Source organism: Haliaeetus albicilla, chromosome 1, assembly GCF_947461875.1.
Source record: "Haliaeetus albicilla chromosome 1, bHalAlb1.1, whole genome shotgun sequence".
Lineage (NCBI taxonomy): Eukaryota > Metazoa > Chordata > Aves > Accipitriformes > Accipitridae > Haliaeetus > Haliaeetus albicilla.
The window spans coordinates 49,425,864-49,449,962 of record NC_091483.1 but is presented as its reverse complement, the minus strand read 5'-3'; the positions used below and the strand labels follow the sequence as shown (position 1 = coordinate 49,449,962).

The window sequence follows — 24,099 nt, the reverse complement described above, 5'->3', positions numbered from 1 at the left end:
GTCTGCTGACTAGAAGAGGTAATAGTGCAAGTCACATATCTCACTGTGTAGACTGAAGGGACCTGAGGTTGGCACTGGTATAATACCAGATTGCAGGGACTATCTGGGGAGGTGGACAGAAAAATGGTGAAAGATGCAGGATGCTGAGATTTCTTAATGTGGCTGTCATTGACCCATAAGATGATATGGGGCAAATTGCTTGTCTATGCTTGCTTACCTACCTCAAAAGTGGTAGTATTTGTTGTCTTTGAAGTGCTTCTCTGTTGTGCTAACATTGCTCAAATTTTTTTCAGCTTCAGGTATTTTGAAGTTACTGAAAATCTCTAGCTCTAGAAATCTTGAGCTGTATTAGCTAGCTAGCTGCAAAAACAGGCTGAATGCATGTTAGAATTGAGTCTCAGACATTGGTAGCTAGTCTGAAAATGATGTTAAGGTATAACTATGTTGTAGATACGTTCATACAGCACGTATTTTCACATCTAGTGAAACCCTTACATGGGATTAGTAAATTGAGTACTACTAAGTTTAGCCTGGCTCTGGTGAATTGCATACTTAACAGCTGGCTTTGCAATTTAAGAAATGTCATAGAAATGTCATACCTTCATCCTGATTGTCATCTCTTACCATAAAACTTAAAGTCAAGCTTCTCTGTTCACTTTTGGCACTGAGACATCTCTTTCTCTCTGTTCCTGAATGAAAGATAAGCTATCCAGAAAGGATACCAAGATTTTAATCTTCCTTGTCCTGCTTTGTGACCCCCTGTGAAGAGGACGTGTAATAACTTCCACCTTGTTCAGATACATTCAATGGAAACCAGATAAGTCATTGCCAATTTCATATTTTTATGGGTAAAGTTACAGACCTGTCACAAAACAGTAGTGTATGCTGTGCTACTGTCCTATAGTTAGAGCGAGAAAGGTTTGTTAACCTTTCGGCCTCTTAACCTTTAACATTGTTGCACTGCAATTAAAAGTAGTTACTCTACTTAATAAGCATGAGAGGGCTGTAGCTTCTGAAAGCAACGAAAATACTGTAGGCAAAGGTGGTCAATTATAAATTAAAAGTAGTATCGTTTGGGTTTTTTTCCAGTTTGCTTGTTGCATTTATCGAGATTTGCACTTAAAAATTCACAAATATCTTTGAGCGTCTGCTGAGGAGAACTAAGAAGAGATTTAGTGTTTTGTTTCAGGAGTATCATTTTGTAAACTGCTGCTTACTAACTTCAAAAACAGGAGCTGGAGTTCAGTGTGCTTTGTGAAGCTTTAACAGTGCAATTACGCAGTGTACTTGGGCAAGAAAGGAAGGAAAGCTGACAACTGTTACATACCGCAACTACTAGTCTGCATAATTATTTTTCTCCCTGTTTTGCTAGCCTGAAGTCTTACTAATCAAAACTATCTTCATTGTCTGGAGGGCCCAAGCCTTTGATTTTTCCCTAGCAAAATGGTTTTTTAGAAACATGACCTTAAAACATTTGAGGAAACTAGAAATTTTCCTCAGAACTGCTGCTCTGGCATGAAAATTATGTGGTATTACTTAAAGAATTTCAGAGAACAGAAATGGCTAGATGGCTGTTATAATCCCCTGGACACACCACTCAGCATCAAGAAGAGTGGTGGTGTCAGGATTCACCACTGCAGTCTCTCAGTATTGTTTTGAGTACTGAATGTATGTGTAGGCAAAAGCCAGAGCTGGCAGCATTTAAACTGACTGCTGCAGAACTGCCTAGTGTAACTGCAAATTGACTGTTTATGCTCCAAAACAAAATTAGGTCTATATGTAATCTTTCTGCAGTACTTTAATAACTGACTAGAAAACTGCAAAAAAATTTGTTTTCCAGTGGTTATAAACTGTATGTCCAAAATTACATAAAGAGAAATCCCACTAAATTTCTTAGTGTTTCATTTAAGGATTTTGTTAGAAAAAGCTACCTTGTTTAGTAAGGATACACGGGCATACAGATTTCTTCTATTCTCATACTTCTGAGATGAAAATTGAAACCAATGCTATTTGAAATTGAGTTGTCTCATCCCTGTAAATTCCACTTTCTGGAAAGCCAGTAAGTGGATTTCATGGGTGGAATTTTCATTTCACTTAATGCACAGCAAAATTCTCAAGTGACATACTAAATAACAAACTTTTTTTTTTTTCTTGGAACACTGAGTATTCTGTTAAGTCAGTTATCAAACAAGATGTATCAGATCTCAGTTTGGGTTTTTCAGCAACAATAATAATATGGTATGACAGTTTTCATCTTTTAAAGGGGTGTTTTCTGACACTCTGGCAAGCAAATTTCCAAATTGTTGAGGTACTCTAGTCTTTAAAATACACAATCTGTTCTCAGTTTTCCAGTCTTATATTTTCTATGTGCAGGTTTTGTTCAAAATGAGGTTTATTGTATAAAAAAATCTAAAATATGTCATGAAGAAACTGAAGGCTTTCTGAGGCAGTTTAAAACTGAGTTGGAATTTTGTGATGTAGGTGCTCTTTTTTTAGCTCTTCAAATGCAGAGAAGATCATACTACCAAGTCACCTATTAGGTACTTAAACAGTAGTCTTTACTGAAGTTTTTTTCAGCATTGGAGATACATAGTGTTACGCTATCTAATGTCTTACAATTTACCTATTTTAAAAAGACATCTGCTGTGCTGTGTTTTTGAATGTTGCCAAGTTTGATTGCTAGCCAAGGCCTGTTTGTCCTTTAGTCACTGATGGTTTCGTGACTATGCTTCAGAGATATGACAGATAATCAGCTGCCTCATGCAGTTGGTAGAAGGTAACCCTGACCTTTCCTACAAATAATTAGTGTCAATTATACTCCCCACCTACATCCTTTCCTCCATTGGGCGGGGGGGGAGGGAATCATGCTTTTCCTTATTTTGTTCTGGTGACGTAAGTAAAATTAGCAGCCCAGTGCCAGAATTTTCTGCATAATTTGAGTACTGAATTATATCAGCTGGGAAATTACTGTAGATTTTTTGTTTTAGGTGTTCTACCTCTTGCATGATTGTTAGGGTACTGATTTCTAAAAGGAGAAGGTACTTGAAAGAAATTCCAGATGAGGAACAAATCAGCTGAAGTGGTCTTGGGTAGATGTTGACTTTCTCTGTTGATTATTGGCAGAACACTTGAAAATTACTATTACACCAAACCAAATATTTGAAAATAGTATATAAAACTTATTTCATTTCATAGGCATTAACTGGGTAGCTCTGAAGATCCGAAGAGTGTTGTTAACACCCTTCTGAAGCTTTAGCTTCAGACCGATCTTTCCATGACGTTTCCTTTTCATGATAAGCAAGAAAGTCTCTGCAATCCTATTCTTTAAAAGTCAGTTGCAAAGGGTAGGAGTCTGGCACTTGTGATTCTAAATTCCTTTGGCCATGTCCCTTGCCATGTGTGAGGATGAAACTTGATGCATACAGCTGTACTGAGTGGCTCAATAACTTGAAATTGGATTTTATTTCCCAAGTAACTTTTATGCAGTTGAAAATTCTGAAGTTGTACTATGCATCAGATGTAGCCTGATGCAGTATAGAAACCTACAGTTCATAATGTTTTTCTGCCTTTGGTGGAAAAGCCATTTATTGAGTCTGGGCAGCACTTAAATTATAAGCTTATGTTGTTTCATTTCTCAGAAATGGTGATAAATGGGAGAGTTGTATACAGGGGTTTAGTTTTTCAGGGGGAGTGGTTCAACTGGATATTAAAACAGTTGGGGTCATATGTCTGTCACTATTTACTGTGGAAGAGACCAATTAAGGCCTTGATCCAGCAGAATTATAGTTCCATCTTCTCTGTACCAAGCATTTTTCTAATGCTAAATATTATTTCTAGAACTGATATTGTCTTCCTTTGTCTTCCCTGAGCTTAGTAAGTATTAATCATCTCCCTTGTTTGTATTTTTTATGGAAAGGCCAATTATATCAACTTTCTCAGCTGCTGCCTGGACAAGGAAGTTATAAAAAGGTAAGCATTGCAAACCAATAGGATCATATGATTCAGCTTAGTGCAATGCATGATGCTTTTTATCTACTGTATCCTGTCTTTCCTTGAGGTCACATAGGTTATTTATTCTGACCAAGGAGGGAGGTAGCATTGGACACCACCTTTAACAGTGAGTGGTGAGTGCATGAGGCACAGGCTGTCAAGTACCAGCGGTGTTTTACTGTGCGGTTCTTACTCTTTCACTCCTGTTAGTAGGGTTGTTTCATTGGATCTTGAGTCTTCAACAAGTGATACTTCTTGTGATAAACTGTGTAAATTCATCAGTCCAAACCTCAGATCATCAGTTGGTAGGCAGTATCTGCTTTTAATCTGTATGTGGTGCTGTCCTTTAAAATCCTCACCCTGTTTTTTCCCTGCTTTGGAGTATATTAGTTACTATGGAAACATCAGTGTTATGAGCTTCTAAATCTTGAATACATTTGAGTTGTCTTGTTTTCTTTCCTCTTGTGTGTGAATACAGTTGTTCTTTTCCTCCTACACTATATCTGCAGCTCGTATCAGAAAGTGATGCTGAGCAAACTCTTCACTGCTACCTCCTTCAAGTTAAATGCTAGGAGATTGTAGATTCCGAACATTCTCATATTGGAGATACTGACACTGCCTTTTGTGTTTCTGCTGATCTGAGTCTGAGTCTATGTGGAGAAATTAAAGATCCAAGGTTTTGTGCCAGAGAGAAATAAATACCAATATTAATTGAAAAGCAAAAACTTGGGTAATTGTTTTTTGTTGTATCACAATATGATTGAGGTTGGAAGGGACCTCTGGAGATTGTCTGGGCCAGCCCCCCTGCTCAAGCAAGGCCAGCTAGAGCCAATTGTCCAGGAAGATGTCCAGAAGGCTTTTCAATATTTCCTATGACAGAGACTCCACAACCTCTCTGAGCAACCTGTGGCAGCGCTCAGTTACCCTCACATTAAAAAAGTGTTTTCTGATGTTCAGACAGACTGTGCCGTGTTTCAGTTTGTGCCCATTGTCTCTGGTCTTGTCACTGGGCACCACTGGAAGTAACCTGGCTCAGTTTTCTTTATGCCTTTCCTTCAGGTATGTGTACACATCAATGAGATTTCCCGCCCCCCCCAAGCTTTCTCTGGGCTAAGCAGTCCCAGCTCTCTCTAGCTGTTCCTCATAGGAGAGATGCTTCAGTCCCTTAGTCATCTTTGTGCCCCCTCACTTGACTTTCTAGTATGTCAGTGCCTCTTGTACTGGGGAAGACCAGAACTGGACATGGTGCAATAGCACTGTAGGTGTGGCCTCACCAGCACTGCACAGGGGGGAAGGATCACAGTCCTATTTGAATGTTTCAGCTTTCCCCTCTTTAGTGCTAAGTCTAGTTTAAGTTTCTATGATAAATAATCTCCTTAAATGTAAGTGGAGTACTTGATGGAAAACTGGCAGCAGACTTTTAAAAATAATCCTGTTTCATAACTTTATACGTACTGCTATAACACTGTTCGAGACCAAAAATTGAGAGTTGAAAATCCTTTAAGGAAAAAGGCAAGTGAACGTTAAGTGAAGAAGTGCAATCATGGCTCAAGCTAGAAGGCAATTGGAATCTAGAAGTCTTGTCACAAAAAGTTGATTCAGTTCCTAGGACAAAGGATATATTTGGCAGGTGATCTGCTAAAGTTCCTAATGTGTTATGTTACACTCTAAAGAAAACAAATAAGCTACCAAAAAAGTACAAACTGTTAACATCTAACCGGAAGTAGATGCTGCTGTTGTTTGTTTAAGCACTTCTGGAATGCTTTGGCATTGTTTCACTTCCTAGCACAAAAGAAGAAATGACCTCTTCGTGAAAAGAATGCTGTGGATAAGCTGGTTGGTACCTTATCAACTTTGCTATTGTAGTTATGCCAGCTAGACATGTTAGTGTGACTTAGATATACTCTGCTATGGTATTTATACTTTGTTAGAGGTGTTTTGAGATTGATTTGTGACCTCATCTGGCACAGCAAAGTGCTGCCACGTTCTTGGAATTGATAAAATGTAAGTTCACTTTACAAGGAATTTAATTAAAACTTCCTGGCTTCAAAGAACTTTGTAAAATATGATGGTTTACTAGTTTTATAATACCTATTTGCTACCGATGCTCTTACTCATCTGCTCTTCCCAAATCTTGCTGGTTTTAGCGAATGATGGTCTGAAGTATCATAGCTGATGGCATTTCTTTCAGATGCTTTTTAGCTTGGGTTTTGGATAGTTATTTTTCCCAGAGGACTGTGTAGGAGAGCAAAATACTGTATGCAAGGTGTGTGAATTCTAATCTGTAAGGAAGGGCAAACTTCTAAATGTTCTCTGGTTAGCTCTGAGGAGTGTCAGAGGCAGGTAGGACTAGCCCAACAAGCTTTCTATCACTTAATAAGCCAATCTAATCAGGCAAGAACAACTTTTGAGATGAGAGCCACAAGTATGGTTGTGTGTCTGGGGAAGTGTTCTCTATTTTTAGTAAGCTTGTTATCATCTGGCTCTCAGCATCATGCAAGGTTGAAAGTACGGGGTGGGGGAGCTGGAAAGAGATCAGTTGGAGCTGATTTTGTTACTTAATTTCCCCTTTGTTTTTCCTATGTCAGATTGAACAAAATTAGATTGGTCAAAGAGGCATATTAAGAAACAGACTTAGGGTTTGTTGGGTGGTAGAGCATGGGGTACAAAAAACATGCAGGTGGCTGAAAGAGATTGAGGCTACAGGGAAAAAGGAATGTAGATATGGACGAATGGATCTTTTAAAAAAAACAAAACAACAAAAAACCCCCCACCCACAACCCAGTTATTAGCAATGACTCAGCTATATCTATATATTTCAAGTTGCATGGAAGAACAGTTTGAATTGATTCTTGTGGGTTTGGGTCTTTGTTCCAAGCAGGCCTGAGGTAGGATTGATGAGGAGCTCAAGGTGTGTTGTAAAAGCCTTTTGCAAAGCATTTCCACCAAGAATTGTGGGCAATGCTTGAAAATCCATGTTCCTGCTCCACTTTCCCACCAGCACAGTCTTCTTCCTACCAATTTTTTTCAATTTCTCACAATTAATGTTCTATAAATGTAGCAATTAGAAGTTAAGAATTGTTTCTCAAATAGGAGGAAAGGAATGCATGTCCCAGTTTCGCAAACAGGAGAAAAGGAATGCATGTCCCAATTACTAGAGTATGAAAGAGTAGTCTATAAATGTAGTGGTAATAAGGTGCATGCAAAGAAATGACATGAAGCAGGCTTTTGAAATGAAGAGACAGCAGTATATTGCCAAATTGGGGATATCTGGGCCTGAGCTTTTCTGGCAGCTGCTCTCAAGGAGTTGCAAGTCTGAAGCAGTGGTTTAAGGAAGAGGAGGTGCTGCCAGTGAGAAGCTGCAGTTTGGCAGAACGCTGGCAAATAGCTCAGGGATATGGCTTTAGCTTATAGGTAGGGAGAAGGTGATGAATGATAAAAATAGGGGAGAAGGTGAAAGTTTTGGGTTTACATATTAAAAGGGAGGAAAGAGGAGGCTTGGAGAATGAGTGACAGCTCATTTTCCTAAATATCTAACAGTGATGTTTGAGAAATATTCACATACTTGCAGCCTAGAGGAGTTGACTGTTGGTGTCTAAGCAGGGGGAAGAATTTTTTATCCTGAGTATTTGTCTATTTTCTTCCTCTATAAATTGCAATATGTGAGGAACCTGTTACTGAGAAGTTAATAAAATTTTCACTTTAGAATTCTAATTGCCCTACTCTTGTAGAAAAGGTGGGAAAACATTTCCTTTTCATTATGTAGCTACCAGTCTCATATTTGTACTTTTATACATAAGTGTGGAATATATAAGATGACTTCATAATGTATGCTGCCAAGTTTGTATTTCCAATAAATTGGGAAGCAGAAAATTTCTTGTAAAATTCAATATTTCTTGCTGTAATTTCTTAAAGTTCTGGCACTGCTAGAATGAGTTCAGGCCTCTGCATTTTGACTGAGCATTACTGCTAAGACTGACATTTGATGTTCACAGGAACTCGGGCTCGTTGAGATCTCCAGTTCAAAATGGAGACAAAACTTGATTTTTGGTGGGTGCTGGAAACTAGGTGGCCTGGGGTGTTCTTCAGAACTTAACTCAATGTGAATTCCTGCTTAGGTCTATGAATTAATGTAGTTATTTAATGGAACTGTCAGTACATGACACAATCAGGACTGGAAGACTTTCAAGTACAAATTGACCAGACAAACTATTAATTGTCTTGGCAATATTCTTGGCATACTCTGAAAGCATAGTGCATTTCAGTAGCAGTTTCTCATTTTTTTTGTTTTGCTTTAAGGTTACAGCTGATGTCTTGGTGATATTTCAGGAATTGGGAGGATAACTTTTAAGACACTTGCTCATTTGTGTGTTAGTTTTGTTTTGGATGTTTGCTATTTTCTGTTAAAACTGGACATTTAAGCACTCATTTTTGGGAGAACCTCGTGTATTATGTCTTCATGAGCTCAAGTTCATCTTTTTCTCTGAAATACTGTCCTAAAGATTTGAAAACAGAACTCATCCATACTATAGTTCACATGATTCAATGTCTGCTCAATATATCATAAAATTTTGGGATAAGTGACAACAAAGCACATAAGTTAATGAATGTTAATGAATCCAACTGGTAACCAAGCAAATAGAAAAGGAAAATAACGAGTGTGTCTCTGTTTCAGGCTCTTTTTCATCTTTACTTAAAATGCAGCGAAAATTAATATAAAACTGTATGTACGAACAGCTAAAAAGCATCTTAATATAATTTTAGTAATATTTCATATTTGAGATTAGGCAGTGATACCTTCACTATTGCTTTTTTACTAAATTATATCAACATAAAATACTAAATGTGGGATGGGAAATAGTGTGGAAATTGCTCCAGGAATTCAGTAGCATCTCTAACACTGCTGTAAAACATGAGGGATCTAGTCTTATTAGGTTAAGACACTTTCATCTCTAATTACAAAAGGGCTTCAGGGTTTCCTTTTAAAATTTTTAAATATTTGTTTTTAAGAAAATCAGAGTTACTTTTCTCATCTCTTCTATCCCATTTTATGGCTGTACTACTTGTGATCAGTAACATGTCTCAAAGGGAAACTGAAAAAAGGATATGCTTCCTGTGATAAAACTTTCCCAAATACACCTTAGAAAATGTTTCTAAAATGCATTTGTGGTTGTTTTATTTAAATGCATGCCATGTCTTAAATACTTAAATCAACCGGTTACTCTATACAATCTAGATAGAATTCTCTGTCAGCATCTTTGCCAAGTATCTGACTGAATCCACAGCACAGAAAATTGATCAGAGTTGTTATTAGTGAGAACCTGAAAATACAAAGCCAATAGCTGGAGTTGTACTCGGTGTTCAGTAGCTGGAGGAGCTACAAACAAGTTTGACCCTGGATAAAATTAACTCTTCATGTTTGAATTCCACTTCGCTCTTCTGCATGTTGTAGCTCAGGTAGGTAGCAGTGTCTTGGGAATCGGACATCAGGGGTTTTTTTTCCAGGCTTGTAGTCACCTGGAACCTTGGAAAAATGATGTTAACTAGTCTATACTTCAGCATACTCCCCTACAAATACTCATTCTGTTTACCTGCTGCTTTGCATTTAAGTAGGTTGACCAACCAATATGAAAAAAAAATTTCAGTCTTTTTAAATTGGAGACCTGATAGTGTTGTTTTTATTGATAGATGATGCTGTCTTTATGATGTGAGCAGTCCAGTTTGCCTTCATAATAGAGCCTTTTTTCATTTAAATATACCATCAAGTGATTACAGAAATTGAACAAGGATCAGAAGGATCTGTAATTGTTAATGATATTCAGGATGCCTGAACAGTAGGTGTTTTTTCTATTCGGATAGTCAAATATTCCTAGGAACAATTACAACGCAATGCAGGAAATAAAATGCGGATTTTAATATAGTAATTGCTTCTTAACTAGGATCTGGTCTTTTGTCATTTCCTGTCCATGGATGCCAATATCTTTTAATATGCGTTACAGTTCATGCATTTAAAACAGTTTTAGAATGCGGATTTATTTTCCATGAAACAATGGAATGAATGAACATTTAATGAAATGTATGCAAATAGCAGTTCTCGAGTTGATTGAAGAAGTCATAAGAATGAAATGTTGCTTTAATGGAAGTATATGTTTTATGTTCTGTGGACCTGGTTTGAGACAGCAGAAAACTAGTTTGTGAAGGAAAATAGTAGGAAGGACTAAATTACAATGGTGAATGATATGTTGATACAGTATCTATAGATAAGGCTGAGAATAATGCCTCTTATTTCTGTCTCAAAACTGATTGTTAGCAATATTCTGGTGAAGGATTACTGAGTACTAGTTTTCTTTCAGCTCTGATGGTTTTCGATGTGAGCAACTGTCCTCCAGTTACTACAGTGAGATCAGGAAGCTCATTTGAATTAACGTGGGAGTAGGATTTGAGCAAAGATACCAAATGATGGGTTCTATTTTCAGGCCTGTTCTAACACAGCAGGCAAGTGGTTATCTTTAAGCACTTAAATACTCATTGTAGGGTCAGTATGACTCTATGCCTTGCTCTTAAATTTTTATATAAGGAGAGTAGGCTAGCAGCCACCGTTTCAGCTGCCTGGTTCTGGACCTTTCCTAGACACCCAGACGTACCAGTGTAACTGAGCCTTGGGGGCCTGTCAGAGGTTATTCAGTCTCTGGCAGCTGCACTGTGGGTCCAGTTCCCATCCCTGATGTCATGATTTCAGTGGGTTTTGCCAGGAGAAATTTTATGGCAGTGCAGAGAATGCAGCAGAAGCTGTTTCTAGGACTTCTGTGGAGCTTCTGAAAGCTCAGACAGATTAGGTTCTCACACTTTGTGCTTTGTTTGCTGAAATGGTACCATAATCTGCACTTGGATTAAGCCTCTTCTAACTTCTATCTAATCACTTATGTTGCTGCAGGGAAGGAAAGGTTGCATGTGCATGTATATGGTTAAGTCCTATGTGCCTACCACAGGCAAAAGCTCCATCACTCTTTAACTGGATGGAAGTGTGCCTGCATAACAAACATAGTTCTAGATCCCTGAAGATTGAATTATGAAGTTGTAGTCTTCAAACAGGTTTTTTTATTAAAAAAAAAATCAAGAACAATTTTGTGAAAATACTGTGCTTCCACTGTGTGTTAAGATACCTTTATATGTATAGATACACAGATACAAACATCTTGAAACCTTTCCAAGCTCTAACCTGTTGTTTATAAAAACTCATGACCTTTACTTTTTTGAAAGCTAAGGTTTTAGCCTGCTGGTAGGGAGTATTATGACAGTAACCATAGTAGATTAGTGTGATAAAGTGATAGAAAACCTGCTTGTGTCTTCATTTACTGAAGAAGATTTTTTTTTTGTAGAGTCAGCAACTGTATCAGTGTATTAAGAAGCAAGGGACTGGATGTGCAGTCTGTTTCATGTTGCTTATTAACAAAAAAGTTAGTGAAGTAATCATGGTGAAATGGTATTCTTGTAATGCAGACTGGGTTTGTTTTAATACTTTGCGTGTAAATAATTACTTCAGTAGTTTAATGTTTTCCAGCTGAAAGCTTCAGAATCGGGTCGCCCAATCAGCAGACATCCTTTTTTGATCAAAAAGTACTGTTGGACAGGAATCATGGCACAGAAAGTATGTGTTTGAGTCACGGGAGCTGGGGGTACTTTTGCTGGTTGCTAGCACAGACTCTTAGCCCTAGCTGCAGTTTGGGGGATGTGGGCATTCATCCATCTTTTTAAAGGCTAAGAGAGGAAGAAACAAGACTAAATCAGTGTTACTGTTGAAGCACCTATTTAAATGTACCGAAATGTTTCAGCTCTGACATGTCAGAAATCTAAACAGAATTTATCTGTTCCTTGGTAATACCCCGCCTCCGCCACCACTTTCCCTTTTGTAATACTCACTTTCAGAGAAACTAGCGCTTACACAGGGTAAGAAGGGTGAAGATGCTGAGGGAAGAAATGTGTAAAATCCAGCACAGTGGACCTTAGTTCTCTGCCTGGGGCTCCACTGAGACACCACTGCCCACGGACCCTGAGAGCAGAAATTCCGCTTGGAGTGGTGGAACAGCAGAGCTTTGTCTGCAAGCTGTAGTCAGAGGTGAAAAACCTGCTGTAGCCCTAGAGAAGTAGGACACTGAACAAGGAAGTGCCATGATTTGGTATACATACTAAGGTAATCCCTGTTAATGACTAGGAAGGGACAGAAAAATCTTCCTCAAACCACTACTCGGAATTTTTTGTGTGTGAAATGCAGCACGCGTAGTTAGATATATTTAATGTTTCTAAATGATTTTCAAAGACCTTTAGGTTGAGGAGTGCTGCATGCCTTCTAGCTTTTATTTCCGACTCCTTAGGCAGTTGAGGTATGAGATAATGACAGCTCCTGAGGGGTGGGAATTTTTATAAGCAGTTTTAAATGGTTCTCAAATGTCTCCTTTTCTTCCTACTCCTAATTGAAATGAAGAATTGCGTTATTCTGCATGGGATAAAATGGGTCTGCATGGCGATTGCGACGTTCGGTCTTTGAAACGTGCCTGATAAACAGCGGCCTTTAACCCGTTAGATCGAGAAACGCGTTTATCGACGCTGGGAGTAACTGTGATAATGTCAGGGTTCTGCTTCTGTCAAGGAGTGGGGGTTTGGGCTTTACCGTTGGAAAGCTGGCTGACTGTTGCTGATAGAACGGCTATCCCTCTTTCCTGCGCGAAGACGGCTGTTCACCCTGAGCGCCCATACCGTGCCCCGCCGCGTGATTTTTGCGCTTGAATTCAGCGCACCGAAGGAGCGTCTCGCTGTACGCGTACGTGTCCGTACGGTCGTTTGCCACCTACCGGCCCGGGCCGCTCGCCGCGGGCGCTCGCCCCTGCCGCAGCCTGCTCGCCCGGCCGGCCCGAGACCCCGCGCGCGGCACCGGCCGAGAGCCAGGGGCGCGGGCGGCTCCTGGTTCCGCGGGCGCAGATGGCGCTGGGGGAGGGAGCGCGGCGGCCCCTCCGCGGGGCGCGGGTGGCGGAGCCGCCCCTGCCGCCGCGCGGGCGAGGCCGGCCGGCCGTTGGCTGTTGCCATGGCTCCGGAAAGCCGGGGGAGCCCAATGAGCGGTCTGCGGCAGTGCCGGCAGGACCAGCCATTTTGCTCACGGGAAACAATGTGACATATTATGCTGCGCTTTTTACCGGGGAATAAACAAAAACCTCGTCGGAGGAAGGAGAAGAAACGGGCGCGTTAGTGAGCCGTTGCAGCGGGTTAGCCTGCTTACGAGCTGCCATTTTGACAAGCTGGCGACTGCCGCTCCGGCTAGCTGATCGGAGGAGGTGGAATGCGGGGCGGTCGCGCTGCGTATCTGCTGTCAGGCAGCGGAGCGGGGTTTTGTCTCGTACGGGCGAGGTTTCCCCGCGGTGTTCTCTCGGCAGCTCGCTAGCCGCTGCGAGTGAAAGCCGCGGTCCGGGGGAAGGGTGTTGCCCTTCTTTCTGCTGCCCCTGCGTGCCGCTGGCCCCGGGAGGCAGGCGCGGCGGGGAAGGCAGGTGTGCGGCGAGTTCGGCCGGGCGCTCTGCTGCAGCCCGGGCAGGAGCCCCTTCTCCAGCTTGCGCGCTGCTTATCAGCAGATCGGCTTAGGAGCTTCTGCCGCTGGACTCGTCCACAAAAGGAAGCTGCTGTGCGTCTCGAGAGGTATGCCTTTGCACGGAGACTATTTCGATTTTGTAGAATAAAACTGAGCAAAAACTTCACGCGAGAAATAAGCTTCTCTCGGTGTCTTTGCGTTTAGAGGTTGGTCAGGGGCTTGCTCGGAGCGGCTGCGGAATTAATTGGTCTGATTGCGTTTTCGTTCAGTATTTCAGTGTGGTGCTCCATCCATATGGTTGCCGATTCAGAAGGATGTTTCCAATAGCTGATAAAATTTTATGCTCGCATTTTCTACTGAAAGGAAAGGAATTTTTTTGGTTTTCATTGTGCTTTTTACCGTCAGGATAGCGTGGGTGAAATAAAACATTATAGAACTTGCAGGCATATTTGAAAAGCCTTACATCATTGACTTCACTAGTGGAATTCACGCATCGTGTTCAGCCTCAATGTAACTAGACTTAAATTGTCCAACTGCTGCTGTGCAGTATGTAGGTCATAATAAAAAGCAGCTTTTTCACCAGCTTTCAATGGACTGCATGCCCCAGTGCTGTGGTTGATTAGTTTGTGGTACTTGTACTGTTAAGAGTAGTGGTATTACAGCCAGCTCACACCTCCTTTTTCAAGATATCGCACATACCGTGCTAGACAGAGCACAACACGCCCATTGTGTCCCTCCGTTTGGCGTTCAATAAAAGGAAGGAAACGAGCACTCCACATGGAGCACAAGCACATTAATAGCACAAGACGGTTAAACTTTTATTGAACAATCTCAGTGATTCTGAGATAGGCTAGAGAAAATAAAAACATGAAGACAAATGTAGGGGAATAATTGAAATGGGAGAGGTCTTCTAATTGCGGCTCTGTTAATGCTGTAGATTTTCAGTACAAAATGAATTGTTCTGAATAGTTATTAATCACAACGTATCTGCTTTAGAGAAGAAAACTGTAGTTAGGCCTAGGTCAATAAAACCACAATCCCTCAGTACAGATAATGTTTGTATTAAAAGTAGCATTTTATGAACTACCAACTGTATTCTCACCAATACGGTTTCTGAATTAGCGAATACTGAAATGCACTAAATTAGTCTGACAACTGACCCAAACATTCTGATTCACCTTGCATCTGTAGAAAATTAAATTATATTTTAGTCTTAACTCTTATTTAATAACTATGTGGATTTAAATCACACTGCGATGAGCCATTTGTTTGGACAGTTGAGTGGGCATGAAATCAAGAATCTGAGGTCTGGTATCTTTATAGTTAAATTACTAACCAGTGCTCTGTAATTAGGAGCCAAATTCCAGTGTGTTATTTCTGTGTGTGTGTGTGTGTGTGTGTGTGTGTGTAAATGTATTTCCTGCAAAGGCATTTGGACAAGCATGTTGAGCAACTATCCCCCAAATGAGACATTGCTTTTGGAAACAGCAATATATAAATGGATTGCTACTATGCATTTTTCTCCATTAGAAAAGCTCCATCTTACTTGAATTATTCCAGGGTTTTGTTATTTGGTGAATGTACACCCCGACTTCTTTTTCTATATCTCTGTGTAGGGGTCACACAGTAAGTTGTTTAGAGAACTGCTTTCATCTGCGTTCTATGAAGTGGAATGCGCATTTACAGCGTGGTACTACATGAATATTTATGATTGTGTCTGTAATTGTGATAAAAACGATAAACAAGCAGAGCTGCTATTTCCTTTAAGCTGTTTGTAAACCTTTAACAAAGAGATAGAGAGCTTTTGTTATAACAATAAGAAATATGGATATAGCAGTATGCAAGAAGAGAAGGATCTTGCAGTTCAAGGTGGACATAATCTCACTATGAAGAATTTATGGTGTAAGAAAACAAGTGAAGACTAGCTATGACTAATCACTAAACAGCATGCACCCATTAGGTGCTGATAGATGCATCTTATTAGTCTCTATTATTTAAAGGAATATTCTTTACTCTTTCCATTTTGCTTTTCTCCCTTTGTCTTTTTTTCTCATATCAGTTCCCAGCTTCCCTCTGTTTCCTTACTGTCTCTTTGGCAACATCTGATCCCCTTAGAGCTATTTGTAAATCAAATTGGTGACTGTCAGTAATGGCCATGGAGGTGCTGCAGTAGAATCTGGTCTGGAGGAAGAATTTTAAATGAGTTAGAGGTAAGAAATGGCAACGAAGTAAAGAGTGTATCCAGTATGAACTAATTCCACATGATGTAAGGTATAAAGGCATAGAATTGGGTCACTGATGTAGGAAGCAAACGGGCATGAAGGGAGAGGGATATTTTTCAGCTTGTGATGAACTGAAGAAAACCTTGACAATAATATGACACAGGACAAATTGAGTATTTTTGTGTTGGAAAGGGTGACATCAAGTTCCAGCTGAAGCTGAAGTTTTTCAGGTTTTAGTGGAGCCACGTTTTCTACCCAAGAGATGATTATATATGATTTGAAAGTCTGTACGTTATGCAGAGTCAGGCTCTGTCTTGGTCAGCAGTGATGTCATGCTTTAACATTACAGTCACTTCAAACATTTTTTTTTTTTAGACAGATGACCCCTGAAGGTGACTCTGGGCCCCTGTGTTACGCTCATAAACAGGATACCAACAAAGCAAAAGCAGGCAGATGAATCCTAAAATGCAGTATCGTGTAGCCGGTGCAAATAGTAATAGAAATGAGAGAACAGGATGACCAAAGAAGGTAGAATCAAGTCGTGTAACAGGGGTTTTTTGGTATGTTGTTTGTTTAAAATCATCAGCTTTGAGCAAACAGTGATAAGCATCAACCAACCATGCAGTCTATGGAGCACAATGACCTTAAGAGAGAGCTAGTGTGGGAATGTGTTGTCTACCCTTAGCCTATGGACTGTTCTCTGTATACTTGCATATATGACCAACCTGTGAGTAACAGTGCAGATAGCATGTGCCTAGGGAACACACTCAGATACTGAATTAGGGTACATTGTATAATGTTACACTGTGAAACAGCCGAATGTCACTTCTGTATTGGAAGGACCAGGTATTGAATATTATACATCAATAATGAGATTGCATCTGGAGTGGGCAAATTGCTTCAAATGTGACCTTGGAACAAATATTTCTGCTCCAGTGAGGCTGTCTGCACAAACATGGAAATAAATGTTGGCAATTCCTGCTTGTTTGTAAACTAGAATTTTACAAATGTATACTTTGGTATTGTGTCCTGCTACTCTGATGTTGATCCTTTCCTGTGTCGTTATTTCAGTATTGCATTAAGCATGTTACTCATTGCCAGTTTGTATTTTCTTTCTTTACTTTTGGATGTAGTGTATAGCTTCCTATTTGAGATAAGACTGTACCATAGATATTCTGTCTGTGTTTATTTTTCTTCAAATGGTGTGGCATCTTCTCATGAAAGTGTTTTAATAACAGTTGACCTTTCTGAAATTATGAAACTTCTTAACATTTTAGGGCTAAAACAAAAGCTAAAAAGACTTTCAAAGGCACTGATGTAATGCAAAACTTCATGTATGAGAGGGAGAAGGGAGAGAAGTAAGTACTTAGAAGGGCAGCCTGTATCTTTGAGTAAAGTCATGCTGGATGATCACATTCTAGATCTACTCCTGCTTTCAATTTTTTTGAAGCATGAAATGTATTTTTCTGTTCAGATGTATTGTTCTATCACAGCGATACATCATAGCTAATGCTGCTGTAAAGCAGGAAATTCCAAAGGTGGAGCCTTTTCTTCTGTTATTTCTAGCTTCTTCCCCTAAATAGATTGATTTTTTTCATCTTTCTATACTGAATAAAGATAGTGTTCTGATTCATCCACCCTTAAAAACCTCACCAACCACCATCAGGGGGTTGAATAGCACAGATGTGGTTCTGTGTTCTTAAGTAACCTGAGTAACATAGTACACTTTTTTTAAGAGTTGATGCTGAAGATTCCAAGCCTTAAAGGAGGGGGCGGGGGAGGGAGGGGGCAGGAGTACGATGGCAGGAAAAGCAACGCTGCTGCTTCTCAATCTTTACTGTGATCAAACATTACAGTAAACTTTTTAATTAGCCCTTTCTGAAAATAATTGTCAAATAATGCTAAGGCATAAAATACTGAAAGCTTTACTTAATTTTAGGGCACTTGTCTTGCATTTTATGTACAAGTATTAAAGCAGTGGACAACTGAATTATGAGTAACTAAACCTATCCCTAGTTTTTCAGCAGTTGCTGATTAGCTACATTTGTCCACAAGCATAGTGGGTTTACTCTTTTGCTTCTTCAGGACCCAAAACAAAAGGCAGGGGTGCGTGAGGAAACTCGAGGGAAATGGAGTCAGTAACTGCAGTTCTCATAGCTGAAAATCAAATTCATCAGGGCTTATAAAAATGGTAAAATGTATTGATTTCTAAAGGTTGCATTTGTTTATAGGATCAACAGTTATGCTAATAGGAAATCAGTAGTTGTGACTGAAGGTCAAAATAGGTGGAAGGGTCTTTGTGGTTTTTTGAACAGTTTAAAAACAACGGGTCTGGTTCCTTACTGAATTTTTTGTTGTTGTTGTTGTTTTAGCAGTGTCAATAGGTGAGGTCCCAGTTCAACTGTAGTGAGATTGAAAGGTAGTTGTAAAGCTTCCTAAGAGGCTTAGGGTTGGATGGTGGTAGCCCATGATGAGAAGGGGTAGGGGACTGTGTCAAGAGCAGGACAGCCATAGAGTGTTCTTTTCAGCATGTTGCCATGTTGTCTGAGGACTTAAGTGTAGCCTGAATGTAAAGCTTCATCACCATAGTGTACCTTGAGTGTTATTGTGTTTATTAAAGCCATGTATTTCTTAGCGGAATAGGCACAAGCGCGTGAAGCCACAGAAAGCACAGCATCTCATCTTGCAAAAACGCATAGATATTTCTTAAACATCAGGTCAGTAGTAAGTGGTGAGGGTGCAGAAGATGCAACAAGGTTTCCTATTTCCTGTGTTACAAATATTTGTACCTGAGGTAAGAATTTGAAAGACACGTTATCTAATTATAGAGATCTGATGGGTGTTCTTAATGGAATACAGTGATCCATCTCTAGATTTAGCAATAAGGAATACCAATAAAAGAATAGAAATGGGGATTTCTGAAATGTAAATTGTGGAAGAGATATTAGTACTTGAATTTATCATATATAGAAAAGTCAGAATGAGTTATGAAAGCAGAGTGGTCAGATTTATATTTTTACTATGATTAATGAAATTAAGTGCAAAAGCAGAGCAGAGTACCACAAAACCTGTAAAAGTACAAATTTCAATTCATAACAGTTAGGATTAAGACTGCTTTTGGTCTTTTGATTGGAATAAAATGCAAATATAAACAAAACATCTCATGGCTGTTTACAGCTAATCTCATAAAGTGTTTTGAATCTGACTAGAACAAGGATATCCAGTAGGACTGACTTCCTAAAAGCTAATATTTTGCCAAAGTTTACTTCTAGCAAATGACTACAGGGAGGCTGTCCATGATTCAGTTATCTGGATCAATTCTGATGTCTGAAAAATGCATGAACAAGAAATTACATGTTACTATAGAGGTCTCTGTGCATATGAACAGTATTTTCACTGTTTGAAGTGACCACAAGGGAAAAGTAGTGATTCAGGGCAATAGAACAAAGTGTGGGGTAGACAGTTAAATTGGATGCTTGAATGTTGTCTTTGAATGTTCATTTTCTCTTAGTATTAAAAAATTAGGCACAATTATAAAACCAAAAAAACTTCATTTTTTGTAAACATAATCTGAAATCAAGATATTGTTGGCACCAAGTTTTCAAGCAGGTGCAAAATGACGTTTGTAAGGTACTAAATGCTTGTTTCTTGCTGAATTTCATGTTCGTTTGAGAACCTCAAATTCTCTATTCTGTTATTCAGATAATGAGAGCTTTTGTAGTTCCTTGAATTATGATAAATAAGAACTATGATAAATAAGGACAAATAAATAATTGGTGTGAGGTGATTATTGATTGGTAAGAATTACAAAGAATTGTATTTTTGGAAGATTATTTAGTAAATCTCTAGCACAATGTTTTGCGCTCTCTGATGATGCAGCCAGTATGGGCCATTGTTAAGTGGTGGGTTAATGGATTAGATGGCCCCAGCTTTGGCTGGGTATTTCAGCTGCTGTTTTTAAAGATCATGAGACATCTATGGAAGTTTTGAATTTCAAAAAGACTAACTTTTGAGGCAATCCTGAACTGTAGTGATCGGTGTAGATTAAGTATATAGTAAATAATTCCCTTTTGAACATAGAAGTCACACTACTGACTTCTGTGTGTTTTGTGCTTTACACTTCTTAATCTTAAGCAGCCTTTGTCTGATTTAGGCATCAACCCTGTATTGTTTTTCCTACTAACACTAAGAATTTTAGAGACAGCCAAGCAGTAGAGACCCCAAAGGGATGCCAGTGGAAAAACACTCAGTGTATATCATTTAAGTAGTGTATTGATCAGGTACATCACACTGCTCCTTCTAGCCAGTTATGTATTTTACACATTTTAATAAGCAAATTCTGACAGAAGCCAGCAGTTGCCAGCACAATTTTTGTTTAATTTAATTTCTACTGCATTTCTAATGAACAGGGAACTCTGAGCAGTGACATTCTCCCAGATCATCAAATTTGTGGTAATTGCACTGTTTTTCTTTTGGTGAAATCTGTATTTGTTAGCAATGTCGAGCAAATAGTAATTTCAGTGTGACTGATGCAATCAAATGGTTTACTTGGAATAAGTAAAATATAAAAGAGGCTAATCAAATGAAGTGCTACTGTATGAGAGCTAAGTGAGATGCTGACAGGTTTGACAGTAGAATAAAGACCAAACCAAAGACTTTGTTTTGACATATGTGCAGATAATCAGGCAAATTCAAGTCTTTTAACAGACCTCTTCTATAAGGGTCACTTTACAGATACAGATCATGTAATCTGAGCCTTGCAGATTATCATTCTACTTTTAAACAAGTACAAGAGAGGTTTTTAATTCCTTATTTGCATAGCTGTAGATTTACACATTCACATGCTTTTGCCAGTGGCATTTGATTCACAGATGACTGATTTATGGTCTTGAGCAAAGGCCAGATTCAGGACACGCTTTATCGTCAGGACTGCAAACTCCACAAAAATTCTTTGGAAGTCTGCACCTGTTCTAGTTAACACATACTATAGTGAAGCATTAGTAGGATGTCTTCCAGCCTGAGGCAATAGTTTTCTTACGAGCAAGGCAAAAATAATTGCAGAGATGGTATGCTAAATTAATCCAAGTGTGAATTTGTTTAATTTTTGTAATATTTAGTGGTGTAATTATCTTAAATGTAATTCTCTAAAATCTGTCACTGTTTAGCTGAAAACCACAAACGAAAGTAAACATGTCAATATGACTAAGAAAGAACTACAAAAAGTACAATAGCAAATAGGTATTACACTGTTTCTATATAGATGCATTCCACTTTCAGTTCTGGCATTCACTTTCTGTATCATTAGCCATCAGAAGAGAAAGGGCAGATGAGTTATTTCCTAATGAACAGATTAAAAGACTGTTATCTGAGTTGCTCTCTGAAATGAAACTCTTTGTGTTTAAGTAATTATTTCTATCAATATTAGATCATCACCATGCAAAGAAAGGATTGGCGTCAAGTTCTCTTTGCAATAGGTGCTGAACATAAAAGATGGAACACACTTGATGGCAAAGGTAAACTGAAGAGCAGGTTTATTAACAGGTGGCTTTGACCACTGCTTGACCATGATGCCAGTGGTTTCCTGATTTCCTATAGCAGAAATGAAAATTTAAAAGGAATTTCAGGAATAAGCCAACAGTAGCTTTGTAGATAAACTTGGGAAGTGTTCTTCTGATAAAAGCCTGCTGTTTCTTATGAATGGATAAAAAGTATGTGGGAAAATCTGAGCAGATATTGTCTAAAGTTGTAATGGAAGTTTTGGGAGTTGCAAGAAAGAGAAGACGAGAAAGATATAACTGCTGCAGTGAGAAGACAAGGAGCCAGCTGTGTGTGTCCACTGTTCTGGGGCAGGGACAGGTACAATGACTTCAAAGCAAAAAACCTGGACTGGTCTTATGGGGTGCATTTTGCACAGATCGGAAAGCATTACCAAAAATTGCAGGCCTGGATATTGTAGTTAAATTGTGTGATGACAGAGGCCTAAACAATAGCATTCCTGATGAGGGGACCAAAAAAAAAAAAAAAACCCCAAAAAAATCAGACTTCAAAAATGCTGTGGAGAAATCAGACCGCTCAGGAAAAGCTACAACAGACTGCTTAGGAGTGTGAAGGGGAGGCAGGTGTGAGGATAAATGAGCCAGGTCCTTGAGGAATTCATGTGCTTGAGTATCCAAGGTCTTTTGTGTTTAAAAAAAAAAAGAAAAAAAAAAAAAGTCGTCATTATATTTGTGTTCTAGTCAAATTTCTACCCTATACACAGTGTGCCAGGGCATCCCACAAATATTTTCTAATTGTTTTTTAGTCTTCATATGTACACTTAAGAATTCCAATCCCAATTTGCACATTTGAAAACAAATTTATCCCCTTCTGTGGTTTTATTCTTTATGTTGCATTTTATTTTTTGGAGACCCAAATGGTCAAATCTTGGCTCTTCACAAGCACTTTAGGTGAAGCATTAGAAGTTTGGCCCATGTTTTCAAAGAGATAGTTATGTGAATGTCTGTTATGGAAATGGGATTCTCTCTAGCTGTCCTCTACCAGCAATGGAATGATGTGATTCTGAGGATAGGGGTCAGGCAGTAGGTAGTTTGAAGGCAAGTGTAACACTTTATAAAAGAGGTTGCTGCAGTGCTCAGTTTAGCTGGCCATTGTAAAAGGGGGAACTTGATTCTCTGATTCTGAAGTCAGTACCCCAAACCATCTATGATACTGCTATTTACACTCTGAGCTATCTGCTCCTTCTGCTACAGCTAGGAGCTATCTGCTCCTATTGCTGACAATTCTCCATTCTAATTCCTGTCCATTGGTTTTGTACTGACTTATTTTAACAGCGGCAAATTGTGTTAGAATGTTAGTGGGATATCTTGTGTGTTTTGCTTTATATTCACCTGTGTATTAGGACTGCAGATTCTTTATGGAAGGTGTCCATTTCCCAGTGCATGTACTTCGTTTTCAAATTATCAGCTGAGCTGGAAGTTTGAAGGTGGCTTGACTTCAAACATGGCTTAAAAGAATGATTATATTGCAAGCTTTCTTATGTGTAGTCCTCTCAGAAATCTATGTAACTCTACTGTCATCTCCAGTATTGTCTAAATTTTAGTTAGAGTTCTATGGACTTTATCTTCCAGTGTATTTAGGAACAGCTTCTCTTTATGCTCACTAAAAGTGTGTTTTCCTGAACTAATTGCAGATAGTGCTGTGAAAGTTTCACATTCAGTACAGAAAATTGTAAAAACATTCTAATCATATATGTAAATTAAATCTTTTTAAAAGAAGCCACTCCTTTTGTAATTGAACTTATTTCCTCTAGTGTTGACACGTGGATAGTTTTTACTGAGGACCTTTTTAAAGAGTTAAAAGAATTTGTAGCTCTTCAGTGCCCAAAAGTGCCAAATAGTTTTGTTAATGAACTTTTTCAGGGCTAAGTTTGGAACTATACTCTGAGGCCCCTACCCCCTTTTGGTGGGTACAGTATACAATTGTAAAATTTGTACCCTTATATTTGCAAAGCTGTGAAATCTGATTTCCTGTTTCTCATAATGCTAAATTAATATCTCCTGCTGCAAGTGCTGAAATTAAGATTCAAGTTTAGGCTTATAAGAATCTAGTGTGAATAAGACTCTTAAAAGCAAAGTCTTGACTTCAAGGTAGTTTTTCTTCCATGACTTATCTCAAACCTGGGTTTATACAGTATTCTTTCCAAAGATACATTCTAAACTAGGAACTTCTAGTTTATTTAAATGTTTGTTTGAAGAGGGCAGAGATAGGTTTAGCAAAATGAAGCTTACAAATGAAGTTGTTATAGACTGCGGTATTTTCAGAAGCTCTTGTTGGTCTGTATTCTCCCTTTGAAGGCAATGATAGAAGTCCTCCCTGAATTCATTAAAGATAGTTACAGGAAATTTGTCTGCTTTTAAAATGCCACTGAAAAGGCCTTAGTATCCAGCTTTTTACTATTCTAGCTTTAGGTTCAGCTTAGAATGCCTTGTAAATGCCCTTTGGAGAATACTGGAAAGATTTAAATAAAAGATGAAGAAAAAGTGTTGCACTTGTGTCTATTTCCGTCACTTGAAATAATGATTATTTTTTTATTATTATTCACATAGGCATTTAAGTCTTATCGTTAGTAAGATCTGTGCTGGAAAGGTTGGCACCACCTCAGTGAATCTGTTGAACGGACAGTTCATATACAGACAGTATATGTCTTACTGGAAATGGCTTTACATGTGTATATACACGCATTTTATCATATTTTTTGATGTCCTGGTAGATACATAATTAGTTCTGCCTCCTAAAACTTGTTGAACATCAGAA

General features: G+C 38.9%; 1 protein-coding gene across 16 annotated transcripts in view; it reads left to right on the top strand.

Annotated features, from left to right (window-relative positions):
* Positions 1-24,099, top strand: part of SORBS2 (sorbin and SH3 domain containing 2) — a 187,472-nt gene that overhangs the window by 5,654 nt on the left and 157,719 nt on the right. Inside the window, exon 3 of one of the 16 annotated variants that reach the window (XM_069788410.1) lies at positions 21,212-21,299. The exons of the other annotated variants lie outside the window; for them this stretch is intronic. The gene's annotated coding sequence lies outside the window, so the exon portion shown is untranslated. The remainder of the gene's footprint in view (positions 1-21,211; positions 21,300-24,099) is intronic. 16 annotated transcript variants of the gene reach the window in all.